Raw genomic sequence first — 18821 nt, 5'->3', positions numbered from 1 at the left:
TTCTTACTAAAACACTACAGTGTTCTTGTATATTAAGGTACATAATTGCATCAACCCACTGCTATTTGCTTCATGCTTACTAAGTGCACCTCAGCATTTGCTCCCTTTGTGTTATCATGTTGCATTATAGCAACTCCCAAATAGAAATATAGAGTTCGCACCGTACACTAACACACCATTACAAAGTCCTATACCTCTATATGTATCCCTACCCTCATATTCATCCATTCATGCACAGATGTACACATATACAACAAAAAATTTGCAGACCTACACTTTTGCTTTTTTCTCCAACTGTTGCTACAGAATGACTAGCAAAAAGGAACTCCATTCAAGACAATGCAGAAATACACCAGCTCTACATAAAAGCATAGAAAGTACCCATTCACCCCTAGCAGATTTTGTACAGAAAGTTAAAAGAGAACATCTAATACAAATTAATATGCAAATGTAGCAGGCAAATGTGTATTGCAAATGGCACCAATTGTTGAAAACATTTATTGAAACGGCTCACACCATTTGTGTTTAGAAATAGGCCTGCACGGAAATGCTGCATACAATCCTAGATACAGTTACAGTGGTTCAGGAATAAGGCAGGAATTAGACCACCGTGCTTCAAAGGTAAATGCACGTTAAACAGACAAGTAGATCCACAGGAAGTGGTAATGTACTTACTGTAGATATTGGAAAGCAAAATCATACACATAACTACATTTTTTCAGATGGCCTACATGTGGAAACAAACATGTACTCTCTGCACTCATGCAATTCAGGAACAAGTCCCTAACAAACCATTTCTCTGTGTATGTATACCTAACTTTGATTCCATTTCATTTCAACACGAGGTACAAAATGCAAACCACAGCATATTGTGTAGGCCTTGCAATTCTGATAATGGTTCCAACTTTCATATACAATCCCATAGGCAATACATAATATAAATGCTTTCAACGTACAATGAAGATTTGGAAAAAAAGTAACTGCAAGCTTACTACCTTCACAGACAGACAGGTATCTTTTGGAAACAAAACATTCACAACAATAGCCGTAATGTACCACACAGGCGACACAACCAGGTCAGGTCACTGTGCTGCGTACATTAGAAAGCACAGACAATCTTTGAAGAACTTGTAAAGGAAATTGTTTCCTTTCATGAAGGAGAGCACCAAGAATCTCCTTTCCCAAAGGCACTCAAGTGCGTAAGATGGCCCTGCCACCCACACATGCGCAGCCATTGCACAAACAGTCTGCTAATATACACGTTGATTTGTAACACACTGCACATATAAATAGTAAATAGGGGTCATAAATGTACATATATATATATATATATATATATATATATATATATATATATATATATATATATATATATTGTGTCAGCTGTGCATTCATTGCACCATGTATAAAGTACCAGCATGTCTCCATGTACGTAAAAGGAGGTTCTACCTAGCTGGAGGACTTAGCATTGGAAATGCACAATGAAATGGTAACACAGTGCTGCCTGCTTTTGTTTTTGTAGCCGCATGGTGGCCAGAAATGGAAACCTGTCATACCACTCTATCAACAGGGGAAAAGCTCATTGTAAAATAGGCTTCAGTGGTACGCATGAATTGCCCCAAATGTATAGGTCTATGCAATTGAAAAAGGAAATCCATATACCAGTATCACAGTGTGGCCTACCTTCTTGGGTGCATGGCCTATGGCCTATGGTCTTTGGCCATGTCCCCAGCATCTAGGCCTTGGCCACACCCACTGCAACGTTATGCAGCCATGCATGCGAACATGTCTCCAGGTACCAGAACCCATAAACGTAATACAGCCACCAGCCTCCTACAACCTTTCGCCATCCACCCAAGAGCCTAGGCCATGCGAACACCCACTGCAACATTATGCAAGCATGCATGTGAACATGTGGCCAGGTATCAGAACCCACAACCGTAATACAGCCACCGGCACTCCTACAAAACACCCACACCATAATACAGCCATGCATGTAAACATGTAGGCAGTTAGCAGAATCCAAATAGATAACACAGCCTCCGGCACCTCTACCCACTTCCACTCACATAGTATTATACTACTGCCAATCAAACCACAAAATCTTCACAACATTACCCCTGCTCACAGAAGTCTATTAAGTACACAGAACCATTACATCATAGTACAATACAGTACACAGTGATCTGCGCAATGGTCACAATTTCCGAACATTGCCCCTGCTCCCAGCAGTCTATTAAGTAAACAGAACCAATACATCATGGCCACAACCCAACCACATAAAACATTCACTGGAACCCTATGCACTTCTATACACACAGTATTGCAACATATCGCCCACTGAACACACTGCAGGACTGTTGACTACATCATGTCCAGCCATGCACCCAAAACCGAAAGATGTGCTAACAATGACCACACCCATTCAACCAAGAATGTGTACAATGCTGATACACCACACACACAAGGCAAAAATGTCAAACCTACGTGCAACTAGTGGACATATTTTTTGTTGCAAGGCCTCCTGCCATACATCCAAGGTGCTAGGGGCTTACCACACACTACACAGCCTATTACACCCTATGCGGAAATGCTCATGTCATGTGCAATCCACTTCGCATCTGCAATTGAGCCTGCCAGCACTGACCACAGAAAGAGGTCGCCCTAGGACCTGTCGTGCCGTAACAAAGGCTGCCTGCAGTCACCATACAAGTTAGTCACCTTAGAAGGTACCCGCAAATTGGCACTGTACGCATGGATACACTCCTGCACTCTTCCCATCCCCTATTCTGACCACAATATGCCGGAAAACACATTTTCTAGCCCCATTCAGCACTGCACTATCCTTGAATACAGCATGGCAGAGTTACCCAAAATTATGACGCACATCATGCTTCCTTCCAGCCAACCACCGAGCGTGTCCAATCTCCGCCGACTTCACGCCACACTACGAGCCAATCAGACTTTTGACCGCAGAGCGAACAGGGAAATGGGACAATGAAGCGGAGCCAGATATCAGTAATTTGTTGAGGGATTCATTTTACGTGCTTTAAAAAAAGTACAGGACAGATTATCACCAAATTTACAAAAACACACTTTTGAGACCAAACCGCCGCTCCTGCCGCAAATTTGATAAAAATATGTCCAACGGTTTGGGCTGTGCATGTGCGCAATGTTTTTGTCCATTCAGTCTTTGGGAAAAAACATCTTTGGAGACTCCCCTATAACTTCGGCCCCCCTGTACGAAACCTCACCAAACTTTCCAAAAAAATTCAGAGCGGGCCATATACTTTATTTTGCAAAGTTTCATGCAAATTCGTCCAGGTGGAACAAAGTTATAAGCCTCCCAAAAAGTGGGCTTTCTGTGGGTTGAGCACTTAACCATAACTACACGCCTGTTACTGTGCGCCATGTAATGTATACAATCTGAATGTTCCACATCGTGTTTTAGCAAAGTAGGAGCCATGGACAGGGCTGGAAGTGTGGTGCAGTAGAAGAAAACAGCTGACAACGAGGGAAGGTACGCAAAAACTTGTCTGGCCCAGTCAATGGTTGGGGCAGCCAAGAAACTGGTTATCTATTCAAGAAGATACAATGAATATGAGAAGCGAGGAGAACTCCTGTTCAGGTGTAATGGAAAAACACTAGAAGCTCCAGGTTTCATTCATTTACTAGTGTTAAATACGAATGAAAGAGCTAAAACACGGTCCTCTGTCACATGGTTGAGATGAAAATAGACTTTGGCCAAGCTACACCAAGACTTGAAGATAATACCATGCTTACACTCCCTTCATTTCTCAGGTGCAGTGATACTTTGCCAGGCCGAGTGTGAGGACAATTCGAATGGCAGACAGCGGGAGTGATGATAGATGATGTGCTAATCGGGTGGGAGGGCATGGTCAAGTCCAACCCACTGGCACCAGGGGTACCAGCTTGCATGCTACTAGTGAGTGGAATATTCGAGAAGGGTACAAGCGTGCCAACAAATCATAGAGGGCCGCATAACAAAGAGACCTATAGTTTGAGACCCAATGAAACGTGTATTTTATGACACTTAAAATGACTTGCACTCGGGTTGGGCATAGCTGTCCACCTGACCTTAGAGACCCAATCACAATCCTATCCCCCATAGAAAGTATACCTAGATGTTCCCCGTAGACCAACCACAATCCAACTTACGTGTTCTTATTTTGCCACGTAGCATAACATCAATGATGATGAGGTTTTACTATATAACTGTGTTTATTCATGTAAATCGTTGAGAGACTTGAGTGAACGTCCGTTGATGTCTGTTGTACTCCTTGTTTTAGATAATTGTTAATAAACAGCTAAGGATTAGCCAACTTTCTGAGTAGGTCTTATTATTGGTGTAAGACTAAAATCTGCATCCCCATCCATCCTATATAGCACTACCTTGCTTAAAGGGCCTATGGGTTCACGTGCGATACACTCAGGCCAGTGTTACCACCGTGTGCACATGTATCGGATGTCAGGGAAAAACATGCAGGTCCTGGAGTGGTTTTACCCGGCGCTGCACAACCAGGTCTAAAAATAACGCCAACGTCTGGAGTCGACTGGTGAGTAGCCATGTGGTGCACTGCTCAGCGGTCCATGTGTGTGGTAGCATGTTGGCAGGGACCCCCTTAGGCTTGTAATTATGCTTCTGACAAGGACGTTGCATTTATGCCACATACATTGGTCGTCATGTGTGCATTGAGACATCTTTGGATTTTAATTGTGCTCCTACTTGCATTTTGTGTTCTAGTGCTGTCTTGCAGACAGTGCACATACAATGTTACTTGTGTCTGAGACATACCAGAATGGCAAGTGTGACAGTTTAGGTAGTGTTACCCATGTCATGGGCATGCATGATGCTGATCTGTATGTGTCAAACATGGTATTGTGTGACTGGGCATTACTCACGTCTGGATGCAACATGTGCATTTGGATGTCTGGCTTAGTCACGTAGAGGCATTGCAGTTCACGGGATTCTGATGTGATTGTTCATCTCCCTGCTTGTGGCCTCTCCTTTGATGTTTGTGCATGACGTGTATTTGCTTGTTGCTATGGCATGCTCACGTGTGCATGTGCAATTGATGCATGTGTGTATAGCATACACAATAGATTGGTTGTGACAGTGGAAAGTAGCTTGATGTGATTGTGTGGAGTGATGCCCAAGAAGGTGTCTGCATGGATGTGGATTGCATGTGCATGGGTGTGGCCGTCTTTGGTTGTTCCTTTGACAAGTCATGTTCCTGTGAATATTGGTGATGCCACACTGGCTTTGATGCAGTACACTGATGTTGCTGTTCTGTGTCTCCTTTTCCACAGTTGCATCTGATGAAGAGGGCGGAAGCAATGATTTGGAGCATGGATGCAGAGATGTCTCCACCAGGCAGAGGCGCAGGCCACAGCCACAGACCCGTGACAGCTCATTTTCAGGGAGCGATGTGGCTGGGGCAGCACCGGTGACATCGAGCATGGCTACTGGGGGTAAGTCCAAGAAGGTGAAGGTGGGAGTGGACTCCTCAGCAGCAGTGGGGCTAGCTGATCCACACAGGGTCCATCCATGGCAGATTACGCCCTGCAGTTATCCAGGTTGATGGAGGGGGAGGTGGAGGAGGTGGCTGTTATAGCCCATGGGGTCAGGTGGGGGTGTTAGGGTGGGTGTTCTTGGTGCAGTCATGTCCCAGGGGAATGAGGCTGTCCAGGCCACCATGGAGGTGCCTGTGCAAAACCCAGTCCCTGAGGCATGGAATGCAGCAGTGCGCACCTGCCAGAATGCCTCCACCCAGACCCACCCCCATTGTCGGCTGGTGTGTTCACCCAGACTGACACCCCCGTGCAATCTAGTGTGTCTATCTGGGATTATGTGCTGCCCCTGCTGGCCGGGTTAACGGACAGGTGTCATTTGTGATGGTGTGCTGCCGAATGGTGGAATTGTACAGAAAATGAATATGAGGTTTACACGGAAAATACTAACAAGAGAAATGAAATGGTTGCTTCCCAATAATCCTTCTCAGGAAGAACTGTTTGGAAAAATACTTTTTAAAAAAAGATCTTCCTCAAAACGGCTCCTACTAATTTGTGAGTGAAATTCAAAACAAAAAAATATTGAGAGAAAGCTGAAGAGTTTGAGGTTATCCCTTTTCGGTGTCAGTAAATAACAAAAAAAAGGTTCACATTAAAAATAACCAAAAACCTAAACAAACACGTAATCAAAGAGGCTAGTAGACATTAAAACGGGAGAAAAACAATATTGTACCCAAAACTAATTAATTATTCAAAGGAAATTGTTGCAGCAACAATACAAAAAAACAACGAAATTATTAATAAAGATGACATGAAAAAGTAATCAATATGAAAGGTATTTTGAATCAAAAACATTATTTCTCGGAACAGTCATGCCAGACTGGGAAATTATGTTTAGAAGCGGCATGGCTGCACGTTTGTATGTAAAGGAAACTAGTCACTAAAAGAATCACGCTGCCATGGTGTACTCGCGTGACAACTGAAACGCAGTTAAGGTGGATGTCCTGTCTTCTTCTGACCCAATGACACTTTGTGAAACGTTGAGGATGTTTATGCAATTTTTGTATTTGAGTAGATGGTGGTTGGCCTTTCATTGTGCTGATCTGGCTTTGCTCAGCTGAAAGTGTTAAGCTTCTTGTTATAACAGTCAGCGATGTCTGTAGATGTGGAGCGGCACATCTCAAAATTATGTCTGTGGGGGCTTTGCTTACAGCGGGCTAACCTGCCTGCATATACGTCAACAATAAAATGCACTGATGTGTGGCCTTTTAGGTTTTCAAATGCAAAGGGCAGTGGTAAACGTTTTTGGGGCACAAGTAGTTTTAGTTGCTGCATTTGTTTATCCCTGGAGCACATATCTGACCTCACAGTCAATATATTGTAAACAATGTAAAGAATTCTTTGGAAATTGTATCTTTACTTTCCCCCTCGTAACTGACTGAAAACATCATGTTTGAAGTGAAGCTGACTTTGGATTGGGAAAATCACACTGAGCTCTTTGGGCCTCATTACAAGTGTTGCTGTCTGGAAAGAATGCTGGTAATTCCGGCTGTGGCATTTTTTCCTGACCAGCACACTTCAAGGTTGCTGGAGGGGGGCACAGATCTCCCGGAAGGCCTGCCCTGCCGGTAGATCAGGTCCCTCCCAGAAAAGAAAGGCCTGATTCAACGGCACTGATAATACCAAAGATGACGATTCAGGCAATCCCATCCCATGGAGTCCAATGTGACTCCATGGGACTGCAAACTTACCGGCACTCCGGCTCTCCGCCACCTGTAATATCCCCGTAATACCAGGATATTGGGCGGCAGAGATGGTAAAGGCAGTAATACCGGTGGGATTCCCGCAAACTCTTAATGAGAGTCCTTGCCTTTGATGCGTAATGCTTGGGCCTCATTACAAGTTGGGCCGGTGGAGGATAAATGCAGCAGCATTATTGTATATCGCCGCATTAACGCACTGACAAACTATAGGTGTGGCAGAAAGTTGGAGGATTTACGTACAGCCATGAGCTGGAGGTAAATCCACTAGCTTTCTGCCAAATTTCGGCAGAATTACTGTAGTGGAATTACTGCCACACTAATTCCGCCGAAAATACCCCATTGAGTCCTATAGACAAAAAGAACAGGGATCTACAGCAACACTGCAATTTGTAATCTGTCGGTAATACCGCTGGACCAAGTTGAGGTAACAGTGATACAGTTTGGAGGTATCTGGGCGGTAAATCCAGCCAAATACCACCAAACTCGTAATGATGGAAAGAATTAGCTAGTCCATGTCAGGATGAAGGATTTAGCTGTACTATGTCATTATTGTCAGGATACAAATACCAGAATGCAAAGTAAAGTGAAGATTGGAAAGGATACTTGGAAGGGAGCGCTTTGAGATCTGTTTGATTGTGCCTTGAATCCAGTGGAACATTAATGTTATGTTTTTTATTTTATGATGCATTATTGGGATAAGTCATGGACATCAGGGGCATTTTAGCTGTGGAATCAGTAGTTTAAAATGGAGCTTATTTATTTCTGAATACGATATACATTGGGTGACTTCCCTGGTTTTATCACTGAGGTTGTATAAGATGAGCCACAATTTGAATATCATTATTCTCCAACCACATGAATTGGCCCACACTGAAAAGGCGAAACATGTCTGATTATCAGGGGAATATTTACTGTCTTCTAGCGCATCAGAACAAAGAAAGACCGCCAACATGGAGCTGCAACTCCAAATGACCACATGTAGAATGTAGCTGAGTGTTGTTTGTCAAAGTCACTTAGGGGGGTGCCCAAAGCAAGGGAGTCAATTTTAATTGATACGGTTGAAATACCCTGACACTGGCCCTGATAGCAATTACTCCGCTAAGAAGGGAGCAATAGGAGAATAGATTTCCATGGCATGTGCAAGTTACTTTGTCATAATTATGGGGGTGCCAATGTAACAGTGCCATGCATTAAACTGTAGCGACCGTAACTAAATCACGCTGGGGTGATTGAAGGCATGCTGTGTGAGTTCACTCTGTGTAATAATTCTAAAAAATTAAATACTGCACTGATTTGGCTTTGATGTGTGTCTGGGGTGGCCAGCCACAGTCATGCTCTGGTGTCAGGTAACAAACCACACCAGTGTACTTAATATTGTCTCGCTCTCATAATTTGAATCACACTAATGTAGTTGTGTGGCACTGTCACAGACATGGCTATGTTTCATGCTTATGGCTACTATGTCACAGTTAAAGGGTTTGGTTCAGTGGCACATGATATTGAAACACGCTAGTGTGTTATGAGTCTCCTGTTGGTTTCTTTGGATGTTAGGTCACATTTGCAGAGGATAGTGCAGCGATACTGGGTAATAAGTCGCCCTAACAGTAAGCAGCGCAACGTGTCCATACTTGCGTCCTAAGCTTGCAGTCCATTGCGTCCCAAGCGTCACCTCAGTGATGACTCTCAATAAGAATGGGTCATGGTTACTTCCTGTCCCATGCAGGTGTGGGACCTACCAATATTAGTAGACCAAGTGGTTGAAATGTACGAAAAAAAGTAGTGTAACTGGGCTGGCATGCCCTCGCTCCCCACAAACACCATCGCCACATGCAACAAAACCCGCAAACAAACACGTTCAGTGTTTCAGGGACAGTGCAGTGCACTGAAATGCTAGTTTCAACTTTTTCATATACTTTTATTTTTAAAACAAAATCATTCCAGAACGATTTCATTTCTTTTTTTAAGTATAGGAACAGTAAATCCTAATTAAAAAAGAAGAGGAGCACCACTCCCAACCGCTCCCGCCCACAACAACCACTGAGTTGGCCTGCCTGTTTAAATGCTGCAAAGACTGGCTTGCTTTTCTCCTGGTACAATGGAAGAGACACGTATAAAAAATAATAAACAATGAAATATAAACTTAACAATAGAACACATCGATTTTTTTTTAATGCTTTCAATATGTCATTTTCTTTTGCTGTTTGATTGTATGTGATGAGGTGTATAACAACAAAAGGAACCTGGTTACCCCTCTTTATTACCCCATTACAATGTAAGGAATAGCACTATCTAATATCAGACTCTATTCAAAATTATATTCAACCAAGCATGCTTCGTATTATATGTGTATTAATGTATTCAAATGATTTTTATAAAAGCATTAAAACACTATTCTTAACAACATTTAATGCACGTATACCATTATGTAGCCATTGAATTATAACACTGTGGGTAGGTATAGAATGTGGCTTAGTTTCTTTTTGGCACATACAACATTACTGATTGTCAAACATTTAGGTCCTTCCCTATCTAATTCACAATGAAGAACCTCTACAGTTGTGTCCCTATGCTCAATATCCACCAGGACACTAGAAAAAACAGAACATAGGCTATTTATTCTAGCCTCAGAAAAGTCGACTTATGTTTCAGCCCCTGTGTCTCAGTACATTATCCCTAACGCTTTACGACTGTTGTTATTGGGCCTTCTTCAGGACGGTATTGTTTTTGCTGGATGGTTTAGTCTAGAAACCCCTTTGGTATTTTGTACACAAACACTGTAATACAAACAAACATTGAAAGAAACATTAATATTGTAAGAAACTGGTGCTTGGTTTTCTCACAGTATTACTCTTTTTAGTGCCGAACACTGACCCTAATTTCACTAAATGTGGAAATGGGCAGCATCTGCACACATGTTTCTTCTGTCTGGAGATGTCAAGGAATTTACTTCATTTGTCTTTCTTTCAAAATTAAAAAGGATATTAATAAGGGTTCAATCTTACTTAATTTGCGCTTTATATATTGTTCCTGAAGTGTCTGTACGCCTGCCTTCAGGTGGCGTACAGAATGAGGGCTATGCGTGTCCTTTTCCCCAACAAGAGGTTGCGCGGTCAGATCCATGAATACGTCTAGTTCTTTGCATTTGTGGGTGAGCCTTGGACTGCCTGTGGGCCGTCCCTCGTAATGCCCTATATTTTTCCTTGTTTTCATTTTTGGAGTTCCGTTCCCTACTCTGCCCTCTGTGCAGTTCATGCCCAAGCTCTGCATGGTGTCTCACGCAAGGCACTCAGCCTCTTGCAGAGCCATGCCGAGCCTGTGCAAAGTCCCTGCAAAGTGTGGAAAAGTCCAACGCAGTCTTTTCCATGAATCGGCGAAGGGGGTTTTGCCCACGGTTTGTGCATAAAGTCCTGATTTCCCACGCAATTAATTCCATGAATTACCACCAGTCTGGCTTCAGGGCTGCCAGAAGCACAAAAATTGCTCTCCTGAACAACCTTGAAGATTTGCTCTCCAACCTTGACTCTAACATTCCCTCTGTCCTCATCCTCCTCAATCTCTCTTCTGCCTTCGACACAGTCAACCATACCACCCAGCTCAACCGTCTCTGTGATAACCTGGGTATCACTGATCAGGCTCTGGCCTGGCTGACCTCTTTTCTCTCTGTTCGACCTTCCCAGGTCCAACTGGGATCCTTCCTATCATCTATCTTCCTCTCTACCTGTGGTGTTCCCCAGGTGTCTAATCTCTCACCCTGGCTTTTCACCCAATACCTGGCAACTCTCGCCCACTGCATTGGCATTTTCTGCTCAAATTTCCAGTGCTACGCTAAGATTGGTGTGCCGCCAATGATCTTTGTATGAATGCCAGCAAGACAGAGATCCTCCTCATTGTCACACTTTCACCATCCTTTCCCCTCACTCTCTGGTCGGCCTCCCTTGGCCCTCCTCCTCAAACTTCCTACTGCACCTCCTCAGAGGTATTCTGCTTTTCCTCTCCCTCCCCCAGAAGCTCATGGTCTCCCAAGCTCTGGTTCTCTCTAGGTTGGACTATTGTAACAGCCTCTTTCTAAATCTAACTGCCTCTACTCTCCGCCCTCTGCAACTAATCCAGAACAGGACTGTGAGACTTGTCCTTGACCTCAAGCCCTGGCATCGTATCTCTCCAGCTCTGAAATCTCTCCATTGGCTCCCAGTGGATGTAAGGATTAAATTCAAAACCCTCTGCAATGTCCACAAGGCTTTCTGGGGCCTGGGTCCATAATACCTTCAGCTATCCCTCCGCAAATACCACCCCTCTCGAGCTCTTCGCTCCCCTATCTCTAACTCCCTCATGGTCAGTCTTTTTTCAAAGAAACGAGCTGGGGTTAGGCCTCTGTCTTCGACTCGGGCCTTGCTCTGGAACAGCCTTCCTGCCACTCTAAAACTTGAGGAGAACCATCTCTGGTTCTGGAAGCACCTCAATACCTTCCTCTTTGTTTCTGCCTTTGCTCCCCCTCTCCCCTGCTGATTTGTTCTCTCTTGGCACTGTGCACCTGGCCACCGTCTGTCCTCTGTGCCCAGGTACCTGCTCACCCTGCCACTGCCTCCGTGCCAGCCCTTGCACTGGGGTCTGTATATGTACCCATACTGTCCCCCCTTTTCTTTTCTTCCTGCACTTATCAGACCTACCCTATATGCTGCCTTAAACTCAGCACTTGCCAATTGATGGTTGCACTACCACTGTTTGTTGCCTTTATTTATTATCATGTATATGTTTCTCCTTTGCTCTGTACTCTCCAATTCTCCCCCCTTCTATGCAGTTTTCCCCTCCCCTCTCCCATGCACTTGCACGTTCTCATTGTCACTTGGCCTAGTAAGATTGTTGTTTTGCTCTCCCCTGTTGCCCTCCCTTGCCTTGTTGCGCTCTGAAACACTTGTGTACGAGCGCGATAGAAATAAAATATCAATATCAATCAGGCTCACGGACTAGCCAATTGGGCTTGCCACCACCGGTTAGGGAGCACCTACCTTGCACTTTTTGGGGGGCTTAAAATCTCCAACCCCCACAAATTTGGCACTGCTTCGGACCTCAAGAGAATCACCAACTGAACTTCAGTAGGGGCTCAGACTAGTGTGGTTGTGTTGCTCCTGAGTGGCTCTATTGGTTATAATTTAGAGTGTTCCTCATGAAATAACCAACAACATATATCGATATTAATTACTGCTTCACACTCATTTATTGTGTTGCTCTTTCACAGTCGTATTGCCTTAGCGGTGCCCACAGCATATTTTATAGTGGTGATAGGTGCTGGCTCACATTCTTTGACACCAGTGTGACTCAACACTAATCACAGCCGTCTTATTTAATAAAGCTCTGGCTTGTCTCTTGTAAATTCTTGTAATACTCAGTATTCTGTTCATGATTGTTGGATGATGATTTGATGTATCATCTGTCACACTTGTGTTGCCTTTTTGCAATTATATTTTTTGTTGGTCCACAATGCTCGCCCACACATTTATGTGGTCAGTCAGTATTGTTCGCCATTGGCTCACTCTGGAATTCTTGCATGTCTATGATATGATATAGCATTTATAAGGCGCCTGTACACTGGTGTTTCTATGGTGACTCTGGTTTGTAGCACGTGGGAGCCGCTCAATGTTCAAATCTCTCTTTAAGTCATTGCAGAGACCCATGATGTTTAGTCGCATCTCTTTAAATTAGTTCATATTTAAATTGTATGGACATTAAGCTCGAAACTTTGCCAGATTCAGTATATTTGAACAACAAGACTCCATCCAGTCTTGAGTTTTGAATAATTCCGCCCCTGTTCTTGTGTTTATGTATGCCTTTATTTAGTTGTGTAAGGGGACATACACGTGCACATGCACTGAGTACCTGTGGATGTTGTCACATGAACACCACATGAATTCTGATTTGGCAACTGCACATTTCATAGAAAAACAACAATATTATTAAAACGGTATGTTTTTCATTGGAGTTCCGTCTACTGGTTTATGATATGTGTGCTGCATAGGCCGTGCATTGCCAATTCTCAAGGAAAGGGATGTAATGAATAGCATTTTTGTTTTCAGAATAAAGGGGGACGTCTTTGCCCTCAGGCCCTCCCTTATAAAGCCCCCCTCCACCCGCCTCCCCCCTCCTCTCTAGTCTCAAAGCGCTGTTTTTATCGAGTGTTTTTATGTCCAAGGCCGATCAAATGAAAGGTGCAATATAAATAGATCATGTCCCTTGGGGTGAAAGGTTCTGCTTTCCTGCCTGTACCAATCCTCTTTAATGCTCCCCCACCCTCCTTCCTCGCCGCGTTTACGAGTAGAGGTCACTAGCGGCGTGAACTCTTGGGAGTGCCTCTTGCAGCTTAAGGCATTGCCTTTTGAGAACTGTTACATTCTGTTCAAGAAACGGGGTCGAGTAATGGCGTAGCAAAGAAAAGAGAAATACCTCTCAGGGGAGGGAAGACGCTACATGTGCACAAAAAACCCCATCCGGATTGTGAAGTGGCCCGCGAAAAAATGTCACTCTCGGTGAGCTCATCGCTGTCCCTTCAGCTCCGAGGGAAAGAGAGGCCCTTTCTCACTCTGATGCCATCTGTCACAGGTCATTTTACTCCATTTTGAGCAAGTCAGCAGTTGTCTCGCCGCTCAGGTCCCTGCCTGATCGATAGGTCGTCACAGGCAGTCTGGTCGGCTATCTGGCAGCGGGGCAGGTTTTCAAACGTCTCCTCGTCTCTTTTAAAAACAGAGAGACAAAGACAGCAGGAGGACAGGGAATTAAATTTAACAACAAACATGAGAGTCGTCTAGAGGGGATGCAGCAATTACAAGGATTCTTGTTTTGGCAACTGAGACTCATAGTTGAGACTGACTGCTAATCTCTTTAGATTAATATTCAAATGCAATGTCATTGTCATTTGTATGCCGCCTTTCACCATTGGTATGGTCCCAATGCAAAGAATCATGTGTGCAGCTATATCACATTTTTATCTTGGGGGATAGATGCATTCTAACGGCAGAGGGGTTGTGCAATGTGTGTTAGAGCAGTGCATGTAGTGGATGGGCGCTGAGAGGTAGTCCGGAGTGTATGCAACAGCAGGAGAATCATTATGTGTGCAGCTAGACCAAATGTTTATCATGGGGTACAGCTGCATTCTAATGGCAGAGGGGTTGTGCAATGTGTGTTAGAGCAGTGCATGTAGTGGATGGGCGCTGAGAGGTAGTCCGGAGTGTATGCAACAGCAGGAGAATCATTATGTGTGCAGCTAGACCAAATGTTTATCATGGGGTACAGCTGCATTCTAATGGCAGAGGGGTTGTGCAATGTGTGTTAGAGCAGTGCATGTAGTGGATGGGCGCTGAGAGGTAGTCCGGAGTGTATGCAACAGCAGGAGAATCATTATGTGTGCAGCTAGACCAAATGTTTATCATGGGGTACAGCTGCATTCTAATGGCAGAGGGGTTGTGCAATGTGTTGTAGAGTAGTGCATGTAGTGGATGGGTGCTGTGAGGAGGTCTGAAGAGTATTGCAAGAGCAATAGAATCATTATGTGTGCAGCTAGACAGCATCTGTATTGTGAGGGGTAGTTGCATTCTAATGGCAGAGGTGTTGTGCAATATGTTTTAGAGTAGTACATGATAGCAGATGTGTGCGGATGGGTGGCCATGACATTGTCTACTATCCATAGGCATGTAGTGCCATGTGTACCCGTGTGTCCCTGCTGGTTCTCGGTTGCATAGATGCTGCTGGATTTTGAGGGGGGTGAATTCAAAGTTTGGCTAAATTCAGCCCATTGGCTAGACAAATGCACCTAGTATAATATAGTATTGCCTATCCTAAAAGATTAATCTAAATTAAATACATTGGCTACCCTCAAACATTCCTCTAAAAGCAAAACATTGGTACCCTCAAAGATTTATGTAAATGCAATACATTGGCTACCCTGTAAAATGCATCTAAATGCAATACATTGGCTACCCCAAAAAATGCATCTAAATGCAATACATTGGCTATCCTCAAAGATTAGTCTAAATGCACTACATTGGCTACCCTCAACAGACTCTACTCATTCAGTCTTACCTAACTGAAACTATAGGTCATCCTGTATTTAATGTATGTGTGTATTGTTTTGACTTGTGCAACCGGCTTTAAATTAACCATGTTAATAAAAAATAAAAATAAATTCATATAAAGCACAACATCGGCTACCTTCAAACATTCATCTAAGATGAAAACATTGGCTACTCTCAAAGATTAATCTAAATGCAATACATTGGCTACACTCTAAAATGCATCTAAATGCATAGTTAAAGACGTGGATTTGTGCTCATCAATTAAAGAAGGTTTGATGAGCAAGTTAGACAGGATTAAACATGACATCGAGCCGATCAGAGCTAGTGGCCAAGTGTACTACACAGAAGCATTTAGGGGGTAATTCATAGAATTCAGCGCACAAGTGGCGCACGCGGCTGGCGCACAGTGTGCGCGTACGAATCCCTGCGCCAGCCGCGTGCGCAAAAATCCATTTCCGCGCACAGCGTATTCATGGATTCCAGCCACCAAAACCAGCCGTGGCGCACAGTGGCGCAGCGACCCTGCAGCAGCGCCAGTTACGCCCCCAAGAACGCCTCTCGGGCAGGGAAAAGCCATCAATATACCCAATCCAGCGCAAAGGGCTGCGCTAACCCTGTACCAGCACAGCAAGCGGGCTACGTGTATCACTGGGGTGCGCGGGAAGTACCTCACGCGATTGGCCCCGTGCGAGCAGGGTACGCGTATTTCAGGGGTGCGCGGGAAGATCCACACGCAATTTCATCATGGTACGTGTATTTCTGGGGTGCGCGGGAATTACCACACGCAAATGGGCCCGTGCGAGCAGGGTACGCGTATCTCAGGGGTGCGCAGGAAGTTCCACACGCGATTCCATCAGGGTACGTGTATTTCGGGGTGCGCGTGTAGTTCCACACGCGATATCAGCAGGGTACGTGTATTTCAGGGTGCAGGGGAAGTTACACACGCGATTTCCGCAGGGTACGTGTATTTCAGGGGTGCGCGTGAAGTTCCACACGCGATATCAGCAGGGTACGTGTATTTCAGGGTGCGCGGGAAGTGCCACACGTGATTTCAGCAGGGTACGTGTATTCCAGGGGTGCGGGGGAAGTTCCACACGCGATTCCATCAGGGTACGTGTATTACAGGGTTGCGCGGGGAGCAGCACACGTGAATTGCACGTGTGGGTCCTCCCAGGTGTTCCTTCTACACCCTCCACGGCCCCTGCAGGTGGCTCACACCACAGGGGCCTACCCTGCACATGTCCTGCAGGCACACCATCCAACATGGCCATGACCCCCAGCCAACCCACATGTCAACTTGCACTACTGCCCACCAACGCATGTCCCCCTGCACCCCCAGTCACCAGGGGGAGCCTCCACCAGGCCCCCACCTATGTCTCCCACCACCCCCACCCCCCAGCAGTGCAGGGGCAGCCTCCACCAGGCCCCCACCCATGTTGCCCCGTGTTCCGCCCACTTTCTAGTGTATGCGCCGAGGTTGTGCGCTTTCACTGTGCGCGTCGCGCACGTCTTTCGGGATGTTGCAGTGACGTGTGCGCCATGCACGGGTTTGGCGCACATCCCGAGGAAAACACGCGCAGGGACTTCCATGAATCACACTGTTTTTTTGCGATTGCGCCTGCTTGCGCGAAGATTTTCGGCGCACGTTTGTTCCATGAATCGGCCCCTTAGAGTTTCAATGTAACTTTTGACCAGTAACGGATGCTGAATTGTTGTGTATTGTTAATAAATGGAAACCAACAAATTGTAAAGGGGATACGTGCCCTGCTATTATTATTAAAGATTGTGCTCTTACATTGATTGGGATCATATCTAAATTTGTCAATGCCTCCTTTGCGGAAAGCCACGTTCCTGATGAAATCAAAAGTTCATGGGTTACTCCATTGTTGAACAAGTTGGGTCATGCCCTTGAGCCGACTAATTACAGTCCCATCACTAACACTCCTTTTTTATTGAACATTTTAGATTGTGTGTCAGATTTACAGATTTTAGAACATCTCAGTCCTAATATGTTAAATAAAAGGCAGTCTGGTTTTAGGCAGGGGCATAGCACAGAAATGGCATTGTTGGACTTGAAGTCAAACCTTTTACATGCTATGGATATAGGACACACAGCCCTTCTTATGTTATTGGACCTATCCGCGGCTTTCCGCCTGGTGGACCATCCTTTCTTAGTCACCAGGTTGCAAGAAGTGGCTGCATTCTCAGATCAAACATTCGTTGGATATGGTCATTTCTTAGAAACAGACTCTTTAGGGTTTGTAGCGAGGTAGCTGAGGCAGCACCAACACTGTTGCAGTTTAGAGTTCCTCAAGAAGCATGTCTTTCGCCTTCCCTTTATAATACCTTCACTGTCCCACTCTTCAATTTGCTGGTAGAGAATGGCATTGGGATTACAAACTATGCCAATGACACACAAAGCATCATCCCATTATCTGACGATTGTGAGGAGGATATGAACAGGGTGAATTAAGTTTATGATATCATTTATTGTTTGGATGGTTGAGAATTGTCTTGCATTGCACAAAGAAAAGACCGAATTAATGGTCGTAGAAGCTTCATAGAACATTTTAAAGTTAGGAGTAGACTATTGGACTTTTCAGGTGGCTGGATGGTATATAGAAACAAAAAAGAAAATAACAACTTTGGGAATTCATTAAGAACAAAATCTAAATATTAATTCCCAATTGAAGAGTTCGGTTACCACATCTGCATATTATATTAAGCTGTTAACACAAATGTGTCCTTATTGATTGATTGATTGATTGATTTTTTATTTGGTATGCACTTATACAGAAAGTGTTTCAAAGCGCAATCATTCAGGGAGGGGAGATAGAAGGGAGAACAAGAAAAATGAGCTCATTAGGCGTGGTACATTCCGGTCATAGTCCATAGACAGGAAGTGCAAGGTCGGGGGGAATGGGGATCAAATGCACCCAGTCCAGCCAGAACATGGGTTAAGTGCTAAGAGGTACCATTCTCATGGGTCGTAACCAAGAGTGCAGAAGTGCTGTGGCAGAGCAGGGCCGGGAGGCAAGTGCAGAAGACTGGTGAGGAAGCCTGGGACCTGTGAGGCTCTGAAGGTGCACCAAGCAGCCAGTCGGCAAACTGAGCAGAAGTAGTGGCTAGAGGGAAAGAAAACAGGGGGAGGTGGTTAGTAGGGGAGACGGAGGGAGAAGGAGGAGGCGAAGAGGAAGGTCTTGAGGAGTTTCCAGAACTTTAGGTGATCAGGTTCAAGATGAATTGAGGCAGGGAGGCTGTTCCAGACAGAGGGACCTGCAGAGGATAAAGATCTCCCCCCAAAACTCTGCTTGGAAAAAACGGCTCACTCGCAGATCGTTGGAGGAAGACAAGCGGAGGGCTCGGGAGGGATAGTATTTAGGAAGGGAGTGTGGCAGGTAGAGTGGTCCCAGGCCCCAGAAAGCCTGGTGGACAATGCAAAGGGTCTTGAATATAAGCCTTG

This window comes from Ambystoma mexicanum, chromosome 10, assembly GCF_040938575.1.
Source record: "Ambystoma mexicanum isolate Mex_15411 chromosome 10, UKY_AmexF1_1, whole genome shotgun sequence".
Taxonomy (NCBI): Eukaryota; Metazoa; Chordata; class Amphibia; order Caudata; family Ambystomatidae; genus Ambystoma; species Ambystoma mexicanum.
This window is presented reverse-complemented; position numbering follows the sequence as displayed.